The following is a 26,019-nucleotide window of genomic DNA, read 5'->3' as shown; positions in this document are numbered from 1 at the left end:
AGCTATAACATTATCAAATTGGATACAGCCAAGAAAAAAAGTTGGAGGTTTCAGTATTTTCTAAAAAAACACACTTGATATTTCTTTTTTACCACACACCCTGCTAACTTTCTCTAACTTGGCATGCTAACACTAAATACTCACAAGACAATCTCAAATATGAGTATAAACATACCTCCAGCTAACAAATGGTAAAATACTGGAAGATATTCTCTGCTGGGTCTCTTCAAAAATCCCTTACAAAATCATAATATTGGGTGATGTTAATATAGGTCATCTAACATACAGTCTAAAATCAACCAATAATCTACAGCTGTACAAGTTCCCCCAACTTATAACCTCATCAATTAGACATAAAAAGCCAGACCTAGACAATCAGCCCTCAACTGGATCTTAATATTCTCTTCAAATAAAATGTTATCCCATGGAACTCTATCAGGCAGTCTAAGTGATCATCTACCAGTATACACCATATGGTACCAGAGCAATAGTGTCAAAACACATCAATACAACCTGTTAAGAAAACATACTACTTTTCATAAAAGACACTTTCAGTAGTACACTGCATCTCTTTAATAGATGATGCTGTCTCTGACTTCAATAAAAATCTTCGTAAGTGCTCCAAGCACTCTTGCCCCCTCAGAATAAAATGAGTCAAAGCCAACCCTGCCCCATGGCTATCCTTGGCAGGTAGACAACTCATGAAACAAAGAGACAAAGCATGGAAGGTCTGGATGAAAAATAAAACAGCTCCTAATTTACTAGTGTATTGACAGCTAAGAAACCTAACAAAACAATTTATCACCAAATATAAGAAAGCCTGTTACTCAGCCATTCAAAACATATACACTAATAATTCAAATCTGTTCTGAGACTCCATCAATAAAATGTTAAATCCAAGACAAGCCTATACAGCCAACACCAAACACACAAACAAAATGATACCATAATCAACCAATTCAATAACTAGTTTATACAGACTATACAGTAATTAAACCAACCAAGTGACTAATCAAGCTCTTTATGGCCCTACTCAATAAAATAACCTCTTTCAACAATTCTCCTTTCAACTGGTTCTCACAGATGCCATAAAAATGCCTCAAAAATTAAAGCCTAATGCAACTGCACCTGGCAGTCTATGTACTAAATATCTTAAAATAACAACTGAGTTTATTACATATTCAGTTTCAACTCTGATAAATCAATCCATATCTGAAAATAAAGTCCCTCACTATGGGAAAAATATTTCACTCTTTTACTGGAGAAGGGCAGAATCAATACAGACCTTTCAAACTATAGGGCATGTCCCATCTTATCAGCACTATCAAAAATATTAGAAACATGTATTTATATTAAACTTCCCATCTATTCAATAAATAACCAACTTTTGTCTTCAATGTAACATGGATAATGTCCTCATCACAGCACAACTACTTTCGGCTTTTCCCGGTTAGGGGTCGCCACAGCGGAACTCCAGTCTGCTCATGATTGGCAGTGGATTTTACGGTGCCGAGTTGCCTGCCTGATGCCCAACCTTTAACGAAGGCACGCCCATTCATGCTCGCACCTACCTGCATGTCTTTAACGTCACTCGACCATGGGGAGGACATGCAGACTTCACACAGAAGGCGCTCCAGCCGAGTATTCGAATGGGAGAACCTCTTGCTGTGAGGTGACAACGCTAACCACTGCACCACCGCAGCATCAAAGCACAACTACTGCTTTGCTAAATTGTGTTAATATTCTCAACACCCATAAAAATGCTGAAAGCCTTGTATCCACCATCTTCCTAGACTTATTAAAAGATTTTAATATTGTCTTCCATCAGAAACTCTTATATAACCTTTCATCCTTAGGGCTCACTGTGATGATTCTATAGCTACTTCTCAAACAGAGCACAAAAAGTGAAATGGAAAAATTATTTCTCCAACTTCTTGCCTGTAACTTTTGGTGAACCACAAGGACCTACAGTAGGCCCCACACTTTTCAACAGGTTACTATTGAATGCTGGATACTGCCAAAGTCAATTATTCATTAACACCTTTCCTCAAAAGTCAGAATGCAGAATACTAACAAGCCTGAAAACTATTTCAAATGCTGAAACTCCCTGTTGCTCCAGACTCAGGATAAAGTGCTAATATGGGTCTGCAAGGGGGGCAAGTTTGGACAGTTGGTAATGTCTGTATTTGACATTCTGACAGTTGAAATGTGGGGTTCACACAGCTCGCTTCAACCTTGGCAGCGTTGAGCATTCAACAGTAAACTCTTTTCAACAAATTCATCAATGACCTCTACACTGCTACAAAAAATGATACCCTAGTTCAATACATTGATGACTTGAACCCTAATCTGCTCTGCTAGCTCTCTCTCTCTCTTTCTGAACTCCAAGACCTTACAAAAAAATCTTTCTTATCGATTGAAACATAGTTAAATAATTCACAGCTACTACTAACCCCCCCAAAAAAGCAAATTACTGTTCTTTACCCCAGAACACATCTCTACCAAAACAACGGTATTTACTATCAACTCTGCCATCAACACCATGATAGAACAAGTAAACCACACAAAATTACAGGGTGTAATCAGAGATCACCATTTGAAATTCAAGTACCATGCATCACACATGGTTAAAAAAACTCATAAAATATAGATACGTTACATAGACTTAAAACCTACTTCACTGACATTGACAGATGTACTACTGCCATCTCTCCTCTACGCTGCCCAGTCTTCATTAACCTTAAAGTCTCACAACTGTCAAAACTTGAGCAATTTATAATAAAATAGCCAAATGTGCAAGAAAAAATATCATAAGAAGACACCGCTATGTACTAGTCATAGAATTAAACTGGTTAGGAATACCGCAACACCTAGCCTCTCTCTCAACTAACATTACACAGACTTCTTTGTAAGAAAATTGTCCAGCTCTTAACAACTTAATACAAGATTACACTCCCAATAGAATTTTACACACTAGAGAAAAATTACTAATCGCTACAATCAAATCATGTTAATACTACAACTGACTCTATATTTAAAGATGTAGCTAAACTATGGAACCATATACCACTACCACTGAAATCCATTTGAACACACATTCATTTAAAATGCAAATAAAACTTAATCTTTAAAATAAATAGATCTGCTCCTGTATACCTCCGGGATAAATGCCAGTGTTATCTTCACCTTGCCATATTGTCAAACCATTTCTCTTCATTCAGAATCCTATGCCCCACAAACTTGTATTTATCAATACTTGAATAGTTTTACTACCACCTCCCAGCCATATACATAATTATGTGACATGGTTCACCTCCACCTCTATATCTATAGCCTTCATGATAGCCATATGTATAATTATTTATGAACCTACTTTATACACCACCTCTAAACTACAATATTAACATTTTCTGTCCTACTTAGTTTCTTCCCTCACCTCCATTTCTTTGAAGTCCTAAGTGCTAATCACATGGTCATTACCTATGTTAAAAACTCAGTAATACATGTCTTTAAATGCTCAATGTTCAGTATCTACTAATATATAACTATATTTTCTACTGTAACAGTTTGTCTTTTTTCCATATGAATGTTCTTTCATTAACAAATGGATATGTAACTGTTAATCCACATTACTTAATGTTATTCATGTATATTACTGAATGTTTGTTTAAAGTTGTTTGTAACATGTTGGAGTGTTTCATCCAGGGCCTCATCTGAAAAGAGTTTTTTTGACTAATTAGAGTTGAACAAACCCAGTAAACAAAAGCAAAATAAAAACATTTTGGTTCACTTTGACAATATGGTTTTGAGTTCTTTATTTTTCTAACGCCTTCTAAATAGAGACCAGTCACCAGTTTAGTCCCCCAGAGTTCTGTGCTGGGACCTCTCCTGTTTGGCATCTACTTTTCAGAAGTAAAAGCCAACACCAAAGTGCTCTGGTTATGTTTGCAGATGACTGTAAGCTAGGAGCAGTCACTGAATCTCCAAATGACTTAGCCATCCTGCAGGAAAGTCTGCACTAAATACATAACTGGTACCAAAATTATGGGCTGCAACTAAATGCCAAAAAATGCATTACTCTATCCTTTGGAAAGCCATATACCCCAGGGAACTACCACAATGACAATATGCTCCAAAGAGGTGACTCAGTTGTCTGAGATTTAGGAGCTTATGTGGTGGAACATCTACTGACCCAGGCAATTATAGGCCCATCAGCCTAACCAGCCTGATCTGCAAGGCCATGGAATGCATTATCATGGACCTTATAAACAAGGACATTGGCAACCTCCAAACGCTTGTCCCCACACAGTTTGGTTTTGTCAAAGGGAGATCATGCCTGTTAAACCTGGTTGACTTTTTTGAAACAGTCACCAAAGCCATGGATGAGGGGAAGACGGTGCACACCACCTACCTTGACCTAGCCAAAACCTTTGACACTATTCCCCACTCGGACATAACAGATAAACTTTCCCAGCTAGGCATCAACCCATATGTTACCAGATCTGTAGCTAACTAGTTCACTGATAGAACCCACTCAGTCAAAGTAGGGGAAGCCATTTACAGTAGTAGACCTGTAACAAGTGGTGTACCCCAATAATCAGTCTTGGGGCCCCTACTGTTTAGGATATAATTTTCTGAGGTGCAAACCAAAACCTAGCTGACCAAGTTTGCAGATGACTGCAAGCTGGGCGCTGTCCTAAATTCCCCTAGTGATGTGAACATCCTCCGAGAAGGCTTTACCTAAACTAATGACTGGTGCCAGAAACATGGCCTTCCTTTGGGGAGAATGTCATCCCCACTAATTATCACATTAATAACAAAGTACTAAGCATGCAATCAGTTGTGAGGGACTTGGGAACCCAGGTTGATAGCAACATGACTTTTGACCACCACGTTGCCTCAGTGGTATGGAAGGCTTTCTACATGGCTCACCTCATAAATAAGGGTTTTCATCCAGGAACAAGGAGGTGATATCATCCCTGTGTGCTTCCCTTATCAGACCCATTATTGAGTACAATGCCCCCTTCAGCATGTACCTTGCCAAGCGCATGCAGCAGTTAGAAAGACCACAGAGGTTCCTGACCAGGAAAATCCAGGGTCTCAAGCACCTATCCTATACAGATAGGGTAAAAGCCCTGGCCCTCTACTCAGTCTCATACAGACTGGTCAGAGGTGACCTGTGTCTGGCATACAAAGCCATTTCAGACCCAGCCTTGATGGAGTTACTGCATATCCATAAGACAAACTCCACCCGCACAACCCACACGCAAGGCTTTAACCTGGTCTGTGACATTAATAGAACTTGTTGGTAGGATAGATTTGTGTCCCAAAGACCCCCCCCATCTGTGGAATAGACTCCCTCTCCATGTCAAGCAGAGTACCTCTCTAGCCCCCTTTAAGGGGAACCTGGACGACTGGATGGGAAAAAGAAAAGACACCCCTGGGATCCCACCAGTGTCCCTGCTGGAGAGGAGAAACAGGTGCAGACTTTGAGGGAACATGGGCAAAATTCTTGGCTAGACTTATAAGGGCCTCCAGGCCATTAGCCTAATATCATCCTATGAACCTATGACTGTGAAATACCTTTTGACCAACATGTGTCCATTGTTGTAAGAAAGTCCTTCTATACTACACAACTTATAGAAAAGGAATTGTGTCTAGACCTCGGGATGTCATTGTCCCCCTTTACTCAGCCCTCATTAGGTCAGTCATTGAATATAATGCACCCATTGGCACATATCTGTCCAGACACATGCAACAACTGGAATGTCCACAGATATACTTTACCAGAAGGGTACCAGGCCTAAATAACATATCCTACATGGGCCAATTCAAAGCCCTACCACTATACTTAGCATCCTACAGACTGCTAAGAGGTGGCCTGTGTCTGTCATACAAGGTATCCTCTTACCCAATACTGATATATTTACTGCACATCAGCAAGTAAAATGGCATCAAAGATACTTGGTCTAAGGATCTCAACCTCTTCTGTAACATCAACATAACAGTTTGGAGGGACAGGTATATCTCTCAGAGGACACCGCTGCTGTGGAATATACTCCCCATCCATATAAAACAAAGTTCATCCCTGTCCATATTCAAGCGCAACTTAGATCGATGGGTGGGAAACAGAAAATTTACCCCAGGATTTCCTCCTGTCCTACTAATGCACAATGGCAACTCCTAAATGGTTTATCCCATACACAGGTCCCTTCAAATTGTCTACAGCATGATCCAATTTATTCTCATTAAATGTAATATTTATAATTATCAGCCATGGGATGGGTAAGGCCATTCTGTAACCAAATAGGATAGGGTAATTCAAGCATAAAAAGGTAAATTGGGTATGCTTAAAATGACCAGCAATGGCAGCTAGCCTAGTAGTTACCTATGAACCTATGAACAATTTCAGTGATAAAAATATGTAAGACAATATGTTATTGGAATGGCTATAATGTTGGTTCATCACATTTCTTCTTCTTGTCAATTTAGCTTTCTAATGGTTATTTTTCATTTTATTTGTGGTCTCTCACCTGCCTTTTTCAAGGTATTGTGAATTTACTTCATGTTTTTACTTTGTGGCATTTTCTTTGCTCTTTCAGGTGGTCTATTGACTGTGTGTGATTCAACATTAGGCCAAACAACCAGACTGAAGCCTTGTACTATAAGAACTGCAAGTGAGCAGACATGAGCTTGTGCAAATGTGCAAATGCAAAGATGTGCAATGCATGTCTTTGTGTGATAATGGTTTAATAGTATCAAAGACAGAAATTTATGAGAGTTCCCCCATAGTGAGTTTTTGTTCTTGACTATCTATCAGATGCTTTTGCATACTTTACATATAAAGATATTCTGCACAACCGAGTACATATATGCAACACTGCATTTTAGAGCAAAACCTAATTCCAAGCAGTATACTGCAGGCCATATTGACAGATCCCTATCAAAACATCTAATAATAAGTCCATCTATCACTAACAAAGAAATTGTCTCAATAAATTCATATGTCCTGGATATGTACACACCACAAGAAACAGTAAAATGCTCTTCATAGGGGGTGCTTATAAGAGAAGCTAATGCATGAATTTACTGTGAAAATATTTAATAATTATAACAAACTTTCAGAACTTATTTTTGTCCTGGATGTAAAGAAAACTGACAGTCAGATTAACTGTTCTTGCTATGATGAAATTACGGTAAGAACTACATCTGGATTCATATTAAGTTGGCAGAATGATAGTAAGCAACAAATGGTCAGTTTAAACAACTGTTCCCAGCATATTCCAGCTTATGTTACTACTCATGAGAAAAAAAGACTAGCAGATAATAGAGGTGTATTAACTAGCAACAGTGAATCCAATACCATACCAAATAAAAACTTACAACTGTCACCAATAACAGTAAACAAAAAAAAAAAAAAGAAAACCAGGAAAGCATGCATAGAACACAACATGTGTTGTAACTTTAAAAAGCATTTCCAAGTGTAGGCACATGCATATAACTAGTAAGCATGTGCAAGCAACAGTGTCATTTTGAGAGAACAGCTAGAGTGTTAACATGTATGAGTCAGTTTGTTTGTACATTTATTTAAGTTTAAGTTATTAAGCCTTAATCCTGATGTGTTTATGTTTAATAAAGCTGCTTGAACTAAACTCACAGCTGTTCATTTGTTTTATCCTGACGGGACGAGCGACATGGTGTCAGAAGTGGGATTGAGAGTGCAACTTCTTCAAGCCATGAGGTGCAGAGTTGACGATGAAGGTATATTGAGCAGGTTGGGTGCTATAGTGCTGAAACAATTAAAAAGGGCCAAAAACAAACTTCAGGTAACCAAAACTTGCACAAATTATTTATTTTGCAAAGAAAATGATACGGAGCATTTGTAAGGCACAAAACACATCATTAATCAAACGAGTAGCACAAAACACATTATTAATTAAACAAAATGTTTGAAACCACAATATTTGATAAAACTATCAGAAATACTTACATGGGGTTCAGAACTACCTCAAGTTTGCATAACGCGCATGTTTAAACTAAAATGGGCAGAAGTAAGGTATGATGACCATTATAAGAAGTTAAATGGGTATAACGAGTACAATAAAAGGGCAAAATGGGATTAGAAAAGCAAGGTGACTGCATGTTTTTCATAAACGATGGTGTTTTCGCATAAGCTACTATTTTGCTTGACTGAAGCCATTCAAAGCATAACTAGAGTCGTTCAAAGTATCTCAGAATATGCAAAATGTTTGCAGTGTGTTTATTATGGTGGAATTATTTCAAAGAGTTTGCTGTGTGCAAAATACAGTTATTTTGCAAGGTGTAGTCAAAGTATAGTCATTTCGAAAAAGTTTTTTGTGCTGTGTACATTTATTCGCAGAGTGCTGCCATTTCAAAGTGTTTCTTACACTGTACATCGTTATTTCACCAAGATCAGCCAGTTTGAAAAGTTATTGTGCTGTATACAGTTCATTTGCAAAGTGCATTCAGTTTGAAGTGTTTTTTTACTCTGAGCTTCTGCTGTGTACAGTTCATTCATAAAGTACAGTCATTTTAAAGCATTTCTTACACTGATAAGGGGTGGTTTCATAATGTACAGTAATTTTAAAGTGTTCTTGTGCTACAGAGACTTATTTGGCAAAGTGCAGTTATTTCAAAAAGTCTGTTGTGCTATTGGACATAATTACAAGTTCTGACAAAGTTATGGCATATTTATGTGTGTGCATGTTCATACATAACTTCAACTGTGTGTTGATATGGAAAAGGCATTTTGCAGATCCAGTCCACTTGTATTTGATCAAAATATTGCAGAGAATTGGAGAGTATTTGAGCAGGAATACAATATTTTCATGCATTAGCTTTTTCTGACAAAGATGCACGTACAGGGCATTTATTTTGCTTAACTTAGCAGGGTCAGAAGCCATTGGAAGAGAGCATTCAGTTGTGTATCCACAGGCAGTATATGCAGGAGAAGGGGAAATTGCCATAGTGTTGTACCGGCTGAAACAAAAGAGGAACCTGCGTGCCTGAAATGTAAATTTAGAGAAATGTGCAACCCCAAACAAATGTTACATTAAAGTGGCACCTATTTTATACAAAAGCCCAAATGCCAGGTGAAACTTTTGCAGCTTACATCACTGACTTGAGAAATAAAGCTAAAACGTGCAGATATGGTGCTTTGAAAGATGACTTAATAAAGGACAGGCTTGTATGTGGTGTTAATAATGCTGCAGTGAGAAAGATTTTGTTTCATGACAGTGACTTAATGTTAAGAAAAGCTATAGAGATTTGTCAAATCCATCAGCTCACAAAAAGGCACACAAGTCAGCCTGAAAGTGATAACACCATGGTTTCAACAGCGTCTAGAGCAAGCGAAGACAGTATGCACCACGTGGCAAGTAGAAGCAGGCCTAAGCACATGGCAGCTGCAGCCCCTGCAGGTTTTCCAGGGAGGACCTGTAACTTTCTAGCAAGTTCCAAGACTATCCCAGCAAAATGGACATACTCAGTTCAGAATAAGGTGAGTCAGCAAAACCCAAGTTAAGTTTTACTGTTAACTGTCATAATTGTGGTTCCAATCATGAGTCTAAAAGACAGAAGTGCTTAGCATTTGGTCAACAATGTCACAAGTGTAAAAAATGGAACCACTTTCAAAAGTTTTGTAAATCAAACAAGCCCCATTCAATTATTGAGAAAGGTCACTCAAAAAAAGCAAATTGATCATGTAGAAAGCTGCAACCCTACTTTCTATGTAGATGGTGTATCCGGGGTCAGTGCAAAGGTTAATGCAGTAGATTTGTTGGCAAAGAACAAAGTGTTTTGTACTGTCCTGATCAATGGCAAACTCAGAGAGCTCAAAGTAGACATTGGTTCAAAGTATAATGTAACATAAGCAGAAACATTTGCTAGAGTGAGAACTGGTTAACAACTTAATTTGGCTAATTGTGTGAAGCTTTTTGCTTATGGAGGTGAACAGATCCAAACCGAAGGCTCAGTAGTGCTTTCATGCTATTCAGCTGGGAACAGTTACAGCTTGCAATTTTATGCAGTCAGAAGACATGTGCAGTCAATATTAGGTCTCATAGACAGTTTAAGAATGAAACTGCTTTCTTTTGCTGAGCAGGTCCATCGTGTGGGCAAATGTCCTAGTTCCACCTTCGGTGATGCTATTTTCTCAGAGTATGCTGATCTTTCTGATGACAAACTAGGCAAACTTCCAGTTGTGTACTCCATGAAAGTAGATTCAGAGGTCAGTCCAGTAGCCAGACCAGTGAGAAGAGTTTCAATAGCTATGCAGAACAAGGTCAAGGTCCAGTTAGATAAGACGGTGCAGCATGGTGTGATTTGTCCAGTCACAGAAACAACAGAGTGGGTGTCTTCCATGGTAGTTGCTCATAAGAAGAGCTCAGTTGAAATCAGAATATGCACTGACCCAAGAGACTTGAATAAGGCATTAAAATTACCTCACCATCCTATGTGCACATTCGAGGAAGTTGCCACCCTCATGACAAGTGTCACTGTTTTTTCTGTCTTGGATGCAAAGAGTTCATTATGGCAAGTAATGCTTGGTCGCAAATCTTCACTGCTGACTTACATTCAGCCATGCCATTTCGTAGATACAGATTTCTCAGAATTCCTTTTGGAATAAATTATGTCAGTGAAGTCTTTTGGCATGCAATGGTGCAAATTTTCCAGGCTCTCTGTGTGTTATAATAATGGATAATTTACTGGTTGGAGGTAATGGAAAAGTAGAGCATGACAGAAACCTCAAGAAAGTTCTGGACAGAGCGCGTGAAGTGAACTTGAACCTCAATCCTCTCAAATGTAAATTCAGGCTACCAGAAGGCTAGCAGAAGCTTACTTATATAAGTCATTTATTTACCAGTACAGGCTTACGACCAGACCTTTCCAAGCAAGCAGCCATTCTTAAGATGCCAGCTCCAGACAATGTCCAAGCCCCACAGCATTACCTTTGTATGGTTAACTATTTGGGCAAATTTATCCATGACCTTAGAGAGTTATCAGTGCCTTTACGAGAGCTGACAGGCAAAAATGTTGCCTGGTCATGGTTGGAACAACACCAGAGAGCATCTGATAACCTCAAATAACAAACTGCCACCCCGCCTACATTGAGATACTATGAAGTCCACAAACTAGTAGTTCTTTCCTGTGATGTTTCAAAGTTCCGTCATAGTGCAGTTATTCTTCAAGAGGACAGATCAATTGCCTATGCATCTAGAACTCTTACCTAAACTGAAATGCAGTATGCTCAAATTGAAAAGGAACTTTTTGGCAATTGTGCTCACTTGTTCGAGGTTCCATGATTATATTGATGGCTAAGCTATCCAAGTTGGAACTAATCATCAACCTCTAGTCACTATTCTAAAGAAGCCTATGCATACAGCTCCAGCAAGACTACAAAGAACGATGCTCAGATTACAAAAATACAACTTCAAAATGGTCTACAAAAATGCAAACGTCTTTATCTGGCTAATACCTTGTCCAGTTTGCTCAGAAACACCACAAAACAGCTTGATGCAGAGAATTTTGACTTTGATGTCATGGAAGTACATAATTTTTCTACCACAAGACTTGATGAGCTGAGAGATCATACAAAGCTGATTCAATTTTGCAGAAGCTCAACCACTTCCTCAATGTTGGATGGCCATCAAAGTAATCTTGTGTACTGCCAGAAGTGCAAACTTATTTTCCTTATAGAGATGGAGATGCTGAAGGAAGATGGTATCATCTTCAAAGGCCCCAAAGTTATTGTTCCTACTTCCTTACAACATGAATACATTCAGATTTTTCATTCTGGCCACGCAGGTTCAGAAGCTACCAAAAGAAGGGCAAGAGGACTAGTGTTTTGGCCTTCTCTGTCAAAAGACATTGATAAAGTGCTTTCATCTTTTTCAGTATGCAATAGTACTAATCTGCATTTGCAAAAAGCACCACTTCAGCTAAGCCAGATTCCTGAAATACCTTCGTCAACAGTAGCTCATGACATGTTTGAGTGGAACAATCAGCATTACTTAGTGTTGGTAGACTCTTATTGGAACTGGTTTGAGATTGATTTACTACCTAACCTAACGTCCACTACTGCTATTACTAAATTGAAACGTCATTTCTCAGTCTGTGGTAGTCCACACAAAGTTATTTCTGACAACGGTTCTCAGTTTACCAGTCAATTGTTTCAGAAATTTGCAAAAGAGTGGGACTTTATCCGAGTTACTAGTAGTCCAGAATACCCACAGTCAAACGGCCTTCCTGAACATGCAGTACAGACTGCAAAGCAATTACTAAAGAGGTCAATGCGTGACAACACCAATATCTTCTTGAATTTACTTAATCTCAGAAATATACCCTGTGGCAACCTACTTGGCTTACCTGCTCAGAGACTTCTATCTAGGCAAACTGAAACAACCTTGCCTACCAGTTCTAGTTTGTTGGTGCCTAATGCTAAAAACAACAGAGCAATCAAAGCCCAACTCTTTAAGAAGCGTTCCTTTCAGAAGTTCAGCTATGATAAAACAAGCAGATTTCTTCATCTGTTGAAAGAAGAAGAGACAATGAGGAATGGCAAAAGGCTTTGATCAAATTGGTCAAGTGAAAGGTATATGTACCGAGCCGAGATTCTGCTTAGTTGAATCTGCGGGTACAGAATACAGGAGAAACCACAGGCATCTTCTTCTGGTGTCTGAATCGATATCACAGCATTGTACCTGTGATACAGACTCTAGATCTCACAGCAACCCTGACAATGTTCACACTGATGAGCATATCCCAGTAGCTATTCCCATTCCTGATTATGCCCCAGATGTCCCCAAAGCTGAACATTCCTTGAAGATAGTCCCCGTTCTAGATCCAATTGTGATTTTTTTTTATGTTACACGATCAGGTCATATTTCTAGACTTAGTGTAAAATACACAGCAACCTGAACATGAATTTTTATATGTGTTTAATTTTGTATGATTGCATGTCAAAGAATTAGTTCTGTATAACTGCATGTCAAAGGACCACTTCTGTGTAACTGCATGTCAGTGTATACTATCATTTGGTGTATGATCTATTTATTAAAGAGGAAGGATGTAGAACAGAGCATGTGTTGTAACTTTAAGAGGCATTTCCAAGTGTAGGCACGTGTGTATAAATAGTGAACACGTGCAGACAGCAGTGCCATTTTGAGAGAACAGTCAGAATGTTAACATGTTTGAGTGTAGTAGTCAGTCTGTTTATATTTTATTTAAGTTTAAGTTGCTAAGTCTTAATCCTGATGTGTTTGTGTGTAATAAAGCTGCTTGAACCGAACCCACAACTGTTCATCTGTTTTATCGTGACCGGACGGCCTACAGCATGTAATTGTAAACAATAAAATAATAAAAAAGCGGAAAAAAGGTACACTGCATACCAACAAAAAATCAAATGTGATTGTCAAGAGGAACAGAAAAAAGTGAGTTTAATCAAACCTTAAATTATATAGTGGATTATGATTGGGTCTCCAATCATAACCAAGTTATTATGTGTTTGAGACATGGATATCAAGTAATTTAATTTACATTAGTATAAATACCACCTTGGGTCCCCCCTGTAATGAGGTTTCTAGCCTAGTGGGACTAACTTAGTCAATAAAAGAAAAATAAAATTAACAAAATAAATTATAATTTACAGCAATTGGTTTTGGATAACAGAAGGGGTAGTAACATATTGGAAGTCGTATCAACTAATGCTTTATGTTATTCACACATTAGGTAATGCAAACTATAATGCAACTGAATATGAAATTCATAACTTATCCTTAACTAATCATAAACACAAAATATATAGCTATAATATTATCAATTATCCTTTACTGCAAGAAGCATTAAACAAATGTTATGTACTCACTATAGTGATAGATCTGTGTGTCTGTCTGTTTCCTTCCTTCCTCAACATATGAGTCTTGGATCTAATCACAAATCCGCAGCCATCCTCAAGCTTTGAATCCAGTGCTCAGGATCAACGCCATACCCAAAATCCCTTGAGTAAGGAATGAGCTACCTCAGATCGAGTTAATAAAAAGAGGATTTAAAAATTATAAGGGTATCAGTAGACCGGTAGCGTTGTCACCTCACAGCAAGACGTTCTCCTGTTTGATTCACAGCTGGAGCGCCTTCTGTGTGGAGTCTGCATGTCCTCCCCACAGTCAAGTGGCATTCAAAAGACATGCGTGAATGGGCGTGCCTTCGTTGAAGTTTGGGCATCGGGCTGGCACCTCGGCATCATAAAAAATCAACTGCCAATCATTAGCAAACTGGAGTTCCACTGTGGCGACCCCTAACCAGGAAAAGCTGAAAGAAAACAACAACATCAGTAGACAGGTAACTTTGGTAAACCTAAGCACTACAAGGTTAATAAGGAGAATGAAAGAGAGAAAGACACAACCTTCAGAAGCCAAGGAGAGGACAGCTAGGACTGTTTCAGAAAAGAAACATAATAAGAAAAAAATATTGCGGGGGATGGTGGGAGTGTAGTTCAGGAAGGACAGAAAAAGACAACACAGATCTATCATTATGGTGACTACATAACTCATATGATGGTGCCTTTTTCATCTGTTCCTCAATGTATCGGACAGAGTCCCCATCTACTTTCTAATTTTGAAGGTCCTATCAAAGGATATTCTGGAGCACAGCTGAAGCAAAGGAGGCTCTAAATCTGGATTGCATATCTAATTTATAGTGTGAAATAAAAGTATGTACCTTAGACCAGGTAGCTGCAGCACATATGTCATCAACTGGAACACTAAAGAAGAAAGCTGTAGATGAAGTCACAGGTGTAGCTGAATGAGCCTTTGGAGTCAAAGGAAGTGGCAGCCCTCTTTCTTGATAAACTAAAAAAATGTACAGTGACAACCAGCAGGAAAGGGTGATTTTGTACTGATTTTCCCAGTTTAGCAGAGTAAAAGGACACCAATAACTGATTAATGGGCTGATTTATGGATGATTCAGAAGACACCTTAGGAAGAAATGAAGGGTAGGTTCTTAATTATACTCTGGCCTTTTGAAAGATTAGGTAGGGAGGTTATGAAGATAAGGCTTGTAGCTCAAAAATTTTTCTGGCAGAAGTGATAACCAACATAATAAAAATTTTAGTTCAACCGTAGAGGCAAGTTCGAATGAAGGCCTAGTCAAAGTCTGTAGCACAATAGTAATACCCCATAGAGGGACTGGTTCTCTGTGTAGGAGGTGCAGAAAAAGGGAACCTTGGAGGAAAGCCTTGGATAAGCTGAGAGATGCAATGAATTTATGGTTTTCACCCAAATGAAAGGAAGATATAGCAGCTAACTGTACCTTGATTGTGGAACAGCTAGCTCCACATTGGAAGAGATGTAAGAGAAAGCCCACAATTTCTGGAATAGGGGCTGAGCAAGGATCAATATTCTTTTCAATGGCCAAAACTGAAAACCTTTTCCATTTGCACTTACAAACTTTCCTAGCTGAGGGCTTTTTGGAGGAAGACCAAATGTGGACAACTGAAGAAGAAAACCTGGGCTACTGAACCATTACCGGAACTAAAACCATGCAGTCAGTTTGAGTGACTGAATGTTCAGGTGAGGTGACCCCGATAGGTGAGTCAGAAGATCTGAATCTGAGCCCAGCACCCAGGGATGGTGAACTAGATGAGGCCAAAGGAATGGAAACCACACTTGTCAAGACAAGTAAGGGGTAATGAAGATGACTGTGAGCCTTATCACATATGCTTCCTGTAGAAACTTGGGAATTAGAAGCATGGGGGAAAGGCATAGAGGAGACCTGGGGTCCAATGTCTCATCAGCGCATCCCTGGATGGACTGCCACTCAGAGGATTACAGCAAAGAACTTGCTGCATCTGGTGTTGAGGAGAGAGGCAAAGAGGTTGCAACAAGGTCATCTCCATCAGTCGAAAATCCACTCATGAGGGAGTGAGATGGATATACTCAGTCTGTTTGCTAGTATATTGGATCCCCTCAGAATATGCCTGCTATTAGAAAGTGTGGAGAGAATGGTGTCCACTGTCATACTCTTGGCCTCTCAACACAAGGGGTAAGACCAGGTTCCTCTCTGTCTGTTGATGTACCAGACCACTGTCATATTGCCTGTCTAAACTGATATCACACCCAAAGGGAGAGAGTCTTAAAAGGTCTGCAGTGCTAGGAGGACTGCTCTCATCTCAAACTGATGTGAAGACTGGCTTCTGTTTGGGACCATATCCCCTCCCAGTTGGGAAGCATTCACGGGGCAAAGGAAGGATGAAAAGATGTCCTTGTAGAACTTGCAGAGAATGTAGCCACCATTGTATGTGAGCTCTGCAAATGCTTATTAGAATCAATAGAAAAGACATGGGTTGTCTTTAGACTGACCACTGAACCACCAGAGTTAATTGAAGAACCTGGATGCAAAACCTGGCTAGTTGAACTAATGTGATGGAGGTTACCATGGACCCTATAAGATAAAGAATTGCTATCGCTGGTGGCTTCTCGGGAGACAAAAGTTTCTGTGCTTGTTGAGGAAGGTATGTGATTCTTGTTTGATGGAGTTTTGCTACTTGAAGTCTTGTGCCCATGAGTACTCCTAAAAATTCCAGAGACTGGAATGGCTGTAGCTCGTATTTTCTACATTCACTGTAATCTCCAAATCTATGCATAGTTGGAGCAAGGGGTCCCTGGCCTGAACTAGTAGATTCCTGGAACAGGCAGTGATATGCCAGTCATCCAAGTATGGGAATACCCGGAAAACCTGAAATTGTAGATGAACTGCCACTACTACCATACACTTGGTAAACAACCAAAAGGCTGTGGTGAGACCAAAAGACAGAGCTCTAAAATGGAAATGACTGGTTCTAAGCCAGAAATGAAGGTACTTCCTGGAGTGTCTCTCCATCTTTATGTTGCAGTATGTATACTGAAGTTCTATCGGGCACATCCAATTGTTCTTCCTCAGTAGTGGAAAACTAGACTGTTCCATGACCATCCGGAATTTTATTCACTTCACAAACTTGTTTAAGCAACCTAGTTCCAGAATTGGCTTTGGGCCCCCATTTTTCTTTGCTACTAAAAAGAATCTTGAGTAAATTCTGTATTCTCTCTATTCTGGCGGGACCTCTTGGATGATTAGATCTCTTAGAAGCTTCCTTATTTCTGAAAAGGCTTCTTCCCTTTGTGTGGGTGGTACATTCTTTTCAGGCATGAAGGAAGGTTATGGAAAGGAATGAAATGGCTTCTGGTTATGATCCTCTGCACCCATTTATCTTGATTGATGAATGTCTAGGTTGCTGGGTGAAGGGATAAGTGTCCCCTGAAGACGTGGTTTTGTGATCCACCTCTGCCACTTGGGCAATGTCCATTATAAGAATTTTCTTTGCTTTAGAGATCTCTTCCTCCAGAAGTGTTGGCTGCAAAGCCCTGGGATTTATGAAACCACATTGTCTTTCCTCCCTTCTGGTTTCTGGAGAAGGTCCCTCAAAGGGTAAAGAATTTGGTCCTTAAGGCAGAAAGGAACTTGTCATCCTTCTCACTTCTTGAGAGAGTCTGTTTCACTTTGGGACCAAACAAAGTTGATCCATCATATAGGGCACTGACAAAGTTCTTCTTGAAGTGCTCCACAAAATCTTACAGCCACATCCAGGCATGTCTTCTTGTGGAAATGCTGATGCCAGCTGCTCTAGACACACCCTCTGTGGCATTAGAGATAAGGTGCTTAGAGACATTAGACAGTGACTACACGGTAGCCAACTATGAATCAATGGATATTCTCTGATATAGATTCAAGGTCCTTGGGAGAGAATTAGAGATTTCCTTTGTAAAATCTCTCTGAAAATGAGTAAACTGTCCCAAGTAATTAAGCGTTTTCACTGAAAAGGTAGGTGAGGCATAGACAGGCTTCTTAAACCTGTCCAGTGCATGCAACTCTCTGTCTGGTGGCTAGACAGTGAAACATTTTTCTCTGAGCCTCTTCTTAGTGGCTGCCGCAACTACCATAAAATCTACTGTGGGACCCTAAGAGAGAATAGTGTATAAGGCCAAAAAAATCTATACAGTTTCAAGACAGAATCTATAAAAAAATCTACTCTTTTTTAACATTATGTAAGAAATGTTGAAGATAATTGGGGGGGGGGGGCACTGTAGTGTAAAAGCTAAAAGGGAGATATCAAAATGTTAAGTAAAAATCTACTCCTGAGCACCAAAGTCCTATCAAGCACTGTCAAATGAGAAGTGATGCAGCTCATTACTTACACAAGGGATTATGGATGGGGGGCAGGATCCTGAGCACCATATCCAGAACTTGAGAGCAGCCAAGGCCAGATCCAAAATCAGATCCGAGACTTATACATTGAGGAATAGATGGAAAAAACAACATCATATCCAATATTCAATGTTCAGAAGTTTTGACTGCTAAGGGCAAACTGTTTGGATATATAATCTTGAAAGCTGAATTAAAAACAAGTTTAGATAATATAGTTTCCAACAAACAATTTAGATTAAGGAGTACATTTCCTTACTGGTAAAACCAAAATTTAAAATAAGAAAAGGAAAATATTTAAGACATACAAAAAGTACCCCTTGAGAATGAAAAAAGATTAAATAATATTGCAAAGCATTTGAAATTACAAATCACTTGCAATTTGCCTCAGGAAGATGAAAAGTTGATTAGCAATAATGCTAACAAGAAAAAAATATGAAGGCATTAATAGGAATGCAAAATATCAAAACCTGATTAACACTCTGAAAGTAAATAATTATATAACAAGTATCCACAAAAAAAAAACTGTAAATGAATTTAATCTATACTTTACAACCATGTCTGCCACAGATGTAAAGCCTGGATATCCAATTTATGATTATTTCCCGGTCCATTTATTGACACTGATAGCATAGCAAAGCGTTGAAAACAACAAGAAACATAACATCTATGGGTCTGGATAACATCCCTGCAATTCTTGTACATAATATAAAAGATACAATTTGTGCCTAACTTGAACCCTATGTTCAATATGTTACTTTAGACTCATTAAATATCTGACTCTGGGAAAGTTTCACATGCTACCCCAATTTATAAAAAAAAAGGAAAAGAGCTGAGCTTCAAAATTATATACATATCAGTTTGACTTAGAATATAGGAAAATGTTTTGAATATTACATTGCAGACAACAATAACCATTGTAACAGTCTTAGGTTATTACAGTTATTTCAGCATCAATTTAATAATTTATTTTCTTTATTTGCTTTTGTTTACCAGAAACGTCCATCTGGGAACTGAAATGGGCATTTTCACTAGAGGCTCAGGGAGAAAAGCTTCAACACTGTGGATAGTATCTAATTGGGTTCTTTCATGCAGCCAGTTATTAAGGGTATATCTACTCTACAAATCTGTCAGAATTTTATGAGCTCATCTCCTTTGCAATAAAGAAAGGTATGACTATAGGAGTACTATATCTTGATATGGCTAAGGCCTTTAACTCATTAACACTCGCAGTGATACACAATGCCATGGTTAGCGCTAACATTAACACCCATATATTAGATGAATAATGAATTAGTTGCATGGAAGAACCCATTTAGCTACTATCCAAGGTGTTAACTCAGATTCTTTAAGGGTCACAACAGGCATCCTTCATAGGTAAGTACTGCGACCCATATTATTTAATATTGTGTGTGCTACTATCCCCTCAGAGAAGTAGTGCTGGATCAGAAAATAGGATGACGATCTAGAAGTAGGGTTTATTACTTCAAAGGAAACAAATGTTAGAAATATTAAACATAATTTGCTTGAACTGATAGATGGGGATGAACTGACAGGCCTTTAATTTAGTACAGATAAATGCTCATTGATGTATTTTTTTATAATATGCATTTGAAGTCATCCTGTTTAATGGAAGTTGATTCCTACAAAGACCTTAGTACAGATAGCTGAAATATTTTTTTTTCTTTTGGAAAACATGCAGAGGACATAAATAATAGGACCATGAAACAATTGGGTGTGATGCTAAGGAATTTGGCAACAAAGGAATGTAATTACTTAGTTTTAATATACAAAACCTATAGAAGACAATTCCTTGAATATAACAGTTGTTTTTGCATTTACACCCCACCTCAACTTTTTTTTTTGCAGGGTTGTCTCTAAGGCTACCATTACATTACTTGGTAGTTAAATTAAAGCGAAGGCAGCACCTGCTCACACCTGACCCATGACTCACTTGTAGATTTTTTGCAAAATTACATTAGACTGTGATCGGTGACCTGCTCCAGCTGATTTCACTCGATCACTCCTGCTATAAACCTCATACCCCCAGGCCTTGTAGCAGCATTTTTAATTGGTGCAAGAACAAAAACCCTTTTACGATAACCAGCCTATCTAGAACATACAGCATTTTGTCCCTTATGTCAAGCAAAAATAAAGCAATTGAGTCATACAGTATCCTCTCAGAGCCTGTATGGATGACACAAAAACATGCCTATCATTTGCTGAAGAGTCTCAGCTGGAAGGATGTACAGCAGCATGGAGGTTTTTTTTCCTCAGTTATGCACAAGCTCTTTATATCTGGCTTTGAGGTATCTACCTACATGGAGCACTCACTCCATCAGAGGGCAGACTATATGATCACCCTTTTATGGAGCATAGATCATATTTTCTGGATTCTCCCTAGCTATGATAGGGGTATCTTATAAAGTGTCCAGCAAAGCTGGGACTATCCCAAAGAACCGTTGAGTGGATCTGCATACCTCCTGTATCCACCCTTCTGTTGTATAATCTGCAACAAATCTCCAAATTTGGGACTGTTATGAAGAAACAGTTACATCATCCTGTCCTTTTGCAGTTGCAGCTCCAGGTTAATATGGTACATTTTTCAAAGATACTAGCCAGATCTCCTGGATGGTATGGGCTATGTTACACGGGAGATGGCTGGTCTTCTGACCAGAGTGTGGGTACCTCTATGCTGGTGTGAAGTAGAGAATATTAAACATGGAAGATAGATGTAGAGAAAGGAGCATAAAATGATGGGCATTTCTGTTGATGTGAAGGCCATGGTTTGTACTGGAGTTCCCAGCAAAATACTGTGGAAGTCCTGTGCAATCCTTGTAAACCAGACACCTATGGGAATGATAGCTGAAATACAGACGACATCATCACCAACATCTGGTAACCTGATGCTACAGAAATAAAGAAATAAAGGCAGGATGCCAGCCCAACTGACTCTGGCTACACAAACATCAGCTACTATGCCAACATCAGGCAGACAAAAGTGCTAATGAGGATGGTGCCACTGCATCAATAATACCAACACTTCCCTTCAGAGTAAAAGCAGACAGTTGATATAAGTGGAACTGATAAGGGTACTCGTGCTAGCATGCTGGATGGATTGATATTATGGTTACTGTCACAGGCAGAAATGTAGTCTGTACAGCTGGAGAGGGAAGGGCAAATGCCATTCATCCTGGTATCAGGAGAAAATGGTTAGTTTCAATTAATTTAATTACAACACCACGTGATTGTAGTTTATATCTGAAATCCACTGATCCCAGACTAGAAGAAGGACATGGAAGAAACACCTGAGACCAAGATATTCTTTTCAACATTGGTAGGAGAGGTCTCCTTAAATGTAGATGTTAGTTTGAGCTCTGCTTCTCCTCAATGCACTGTGGTTTCCTTTTCTCTATCCAAATGAAAGAGTGCAATGATGTATTTGAAGTATACTTACTTCTGCAGACTTTTATTACTAACATTTTTTATATAACATTTTTATTCACGTTAACATAATGCATTGAACAATCCCAACATAGAGGATTATGGCTGGGTCTCCAATCATAACCTTTGTTTGTTTGAGATATGGGTAACAAAATATTCACCTCAAGAGCAAAGCTCAGTCGGAGGGTCTCACCCTTCATGTCAAGAATCCAGCTGGTTATGATTGAAGACATGACCATAATTCTCTGTAGTGGACGAAAGTTTATCTTCCCCGTGTATTACCAGTTACAGGAAAAAGTATAGGTGCAGAGGTGCTGTGTTTTATTAACCTTCAAAGCTATTGAAAGCCAGTAAAATGCTGGCTCTGTCAAAGAGATAACAGGCAAAACAAAATGTTCCTCTGAAAAACAAAGAGCTTTAAAAGCTGTTTTTCTTCCACACTTCTGGTTTATGTGTGAAAAGTTCAAAAAGCTTTTAAAAGCTGTTTGACCCTCTGCTGCTGCTCTTTGCTGGCAGACAAGGTTTGTAGCTTGAGACTCAATCATTACAGTGTTTAAGGGTGCTCAGCAAACTTTTGTTAAGCACTCCTAAGCTGTTAAGATCAGGTTGCATGCTACAGGTCTATCTTTTTCCTGATACTGGAACATATTCTCAGTGCTCCATGCACTACATCAGTTTATAACTATTTATGCTATGCATAAGTTTCAATAGTAACCATAACTTAATGTAACAATATCAAATATAAAATCACATTGATTACTTAGACCCAATTTCTGCAATCCCTCTTATCACCAAAAGGGGCTAATTGAAAGCACCCCAAAATCTTTTGAATACAATAATTCCTCAACAAGTAGAACAATCTGTTCACTAATAACTAAAGAGGAGAGAAGCAATTATTCTGATGAAGTTCGTTGGAGTGAACAAAACCTAGGTAAATAATAAAGGAATTAATTTTATGCTGGTGGTGTGCTTTGAGAAGAATCTTTACAGTATTGAATATCGGATGCAGTATAATCGCTTGTAGATTGCTGTTACTACTCTCCTTACTGGCGTTTTGCCTCCATCTCGCTTCATTTGTTGGAGAGAAGCAATCTGTTGGCAGCCATATCTAACAGTAAATACATTATTTTGATTACCTACAGAATACAACACTGACACCTGATTTTTCACAGCAATATTACTTCTACAGTTGGTTCATTAAACAGATGGACCAAAATCCCAAAACACTTGCTGCCATTCATATGGGATTGCATGACACAGAGTAGGAACTTTCAAGAATAAAAGATTCCTGCTGAAATGTTGCACAAGACTACACTTTAACACTTTGGGCCCAATTCCAAAAGACTTGCTCTCAGTGTAAATGGCCATATACACTGACAGCAGGCTGAGAGAAAGTCTTTTGTAATTAGGCCCCCGGAGTAAGCCTGTTTATAGATAGGCCTTACTCCAAAGTAAGTCACTTACGCTGACAGCAAGTCTTTCAGAATCAGGGCAGACTTACACTGACAGCAGCTCTTCTGGAATCTAGCTCTTTATTATTTAGAGGAGAAGAGAACTTCCAAATTGTAACACAAACTGTTTTCATCACACTAGCCAAAAGGCAGCATACTGTTAAGACAGACACTGGGCACCTTTTACTTTCCTTCATTACAATGCATATCAAAAATATTAGTCTCCTGGAAGCTTAACACTATATATGCTCTACAGCAGATATATCAGATAATCATACAGACCACTCGTTACTTTACATTCACAGATCATCTGTATTATACCCGCACAATTATACCCACACCTACAACAGGTACTATTTAGTTTTCAGCCTATCCCTTCTCCCTTATTCCAACTGGTCCTCATAAGCTTTTAAGTCACTTTGGCCTTATTCTGCCACGTATCTTAATAAATTATTCCTGCTCTCCCCTTTTTGACAGAACTCCATTTCTTCCAAGAATTAATTCTGCTATATCTCCTGTGATGTCCAGCCAATACCTCAACAGACTGCCACTAATTAAATGTGATGTCCCCTACTTAACACCAGTCAGTAATTAAGGAACCTCAATCCTCACCACTGACTCTAGTGCGGGAGCGTCACGGAAAACACCAGAGCACACAAGAATAACATTCCACAATTTCCCTTATCAGCACAACAGGAACATGCTCTATAATCTGGGACTGGACTGTATACTTCTGCCCACCTTTAATGTAGCTCCTTACTATACACTTTAGAGCAACGTGTCCCAGTTGAAGACCTCTGATACACTCACATTCAAAGTAAATTTAAATCTCACACATTCAAACACTTCTGGGAAAGCCTGACAAAAATTTCTAGCTGTGTCCATTCCCCAAAATAATATGGTAATGCTGCCACCAATCTTCATGACCTTGAAAGGGTGTCCAATTATGAAAATAAATATCAAAATAAATGATAGATATGACCAGAAGTGACCAGGCTTTCGATGTGACCTGAGGAGTATCAAACAAGTATAAGCACTCTCTAATCTTTAATGAACACAGATTTCCAACCACAATGTAAAATAATGAAAAAAACAGTTAATAATAAGTAAAATGATGACAATAATGTAAATCAATAACTTCCAATAAACACCGGGATTAAATCAAGAGAATACTGTCCCTAATATAATCTAAAGCATAACAGCAAGGCAAAGACAGGCGCACAGTTTTGGTGAGTTCTCTTTTCTTCAGGTATTCACTGACTGCACAGCATTGTAACTGACTGTACTTCACAAACTGCTCAGCACTTGACAAACTACTCAGTACTTGACTAGCTGCACAGCTAGCAGTCTTAACTGTCTTATTTTAAAAATAACAGTCAGCTGTTTGAAAAACTTATTTTTGGTGTCAATCAGCTGTTCAAATAAGCAACTAGGAACATTCTAATGACATCACCTACTGTTCAGCTGATTCTCCACAGTACTTTAGAATCTCCCTCTCCAGCATCCACAATTAGAAATGTATCAAAAAGCTGGTAGATTCTTTAAACAGGGAAATACTCAACACTTAAAAGACTTATTTACATTTTCACAATTAGACATGCTGGCATACAATTCAAGTTAATCTGAGAATATGCACAAATCTCCTGCCAGACATGCTAACACAGATGACAGTGTTTTCATTTTCATCACATCCCCTTTGATAAAACTGCCATATATTTACCAGTTTACAGTGGGTCAGCCATTCCTGTGGAAGTCATTCCTACAATTAAGCCCATCAAAATAAAGAGTTGATCCCAACATGTTAACCTCCTTATCCCAAGAATGCCTCATTGACGGGAAATCAATTCACTCAGTCACCTCTGGGTGACACCATATAGCATTGATAGGCTCCAACCCTCATTTCCAGCCACCACAGCTGACACATTCCTTTGCCACTTGAGCTATCCAGTCTCTTGAAATATTCCTTAACCTGTTCCCCCTTAATATATATTGATGGCACTCATTTTCCTCCTGCTACTCTAATAACTTGAGCTAGCTTGAAGGCAACAAGATAACTCTTTATATTAGGATGGTCTCAGTCTCTAATCAGTAGAGATTTGACCATTTGCCACCAAAATCCTATATTCTGTATGTACTACGGCAACTTTGTCCAATTCTTTTTGAAGTATCTATATCCCCTCATGAGCAGTTGGGAAAGGCAGTTTGAACAGGGCATAAAAATATGGGGCATAACCATGGTCTTTGTGAAGAAAATACAAACATAAGATGTGTGTATATTCTCACAATAACTTGTATGCCAGCATATCTAGTTGTGAACATGTAAATAAGTTGTTTAAATGTTGAGTATCTCCCTGTTTATATAGAATGTTTAAAGAATCTGCCAGGGTTCTGATACATTTCTAATTGTGCATGTTTAAAATGGAGATTCTAAAGTATTTTTTTCATTACTTTACATTGTGGCTGGGAATTAGTGTTTTTCTTTAGAGATTAGAAAGTGCTTATACCTGTTTGATACTCCCCAGGTCCCCTTGAAAGCCTGGCTGCAATGGTTACAGCTATAATTTATTTTGATATTTAATTTTCATAGCTGGACACCCCTTTAGAAGGACAAGACGACACACTGATTAGTGTCAGCATTACTGTATTATTTTGGGGAAGGGACACAGCTGGAAATATGCGTCAGGCTTTCCAATAAGTGTTTGAATGTTTGAGATTTAAATTTACTTTGAGTGTGAGTGTATCAGAGCTCTTAAACTGGGACACATTGCTCTGAAGTGTATAATAAGAAAATACATTTGGGGTGGACAGAGGTATACAGTCCAGTACAAGGAAAATAGAGCATGTTCCTGTTGTGCTCTTAGGCGAAAAT

At 38.7% G+C, this 26,019-nt stretch overlaps 1 protein-coding gene across 1 annotated transcript in view; it reads right to left on the bottom strand.

Annotated features, from left to right (window-relative positions):
• Nucleotides 1-26,019, bottom strand: part of KCNH5 (potassium voltage-gated channel subfamily H member 5) — a 2,144,936-nt gene that overhangs the window by 2,034,049 nt on the left and 84,868 nt on the right.

This window comes from Protopterus annectens, chromosome 6.part0, assembly GCF_019279795.1.
Source record: "Protopterus annectens isolate FY-2018-M chromosome 6.part0, PAN1.0, whole genome shotgun sequence".
Lineage (NCBI taxonomy): Eukaryota > Metazoa > Chordata > Ceratodontiformes > Protopteridae > Protopterus > Protopterus annectens.
The sequence above is the reverse complement of the archived record's forward strand: the minus strand, read 5'-3'. Positions and strand labels throughout refer to the sequence as shown.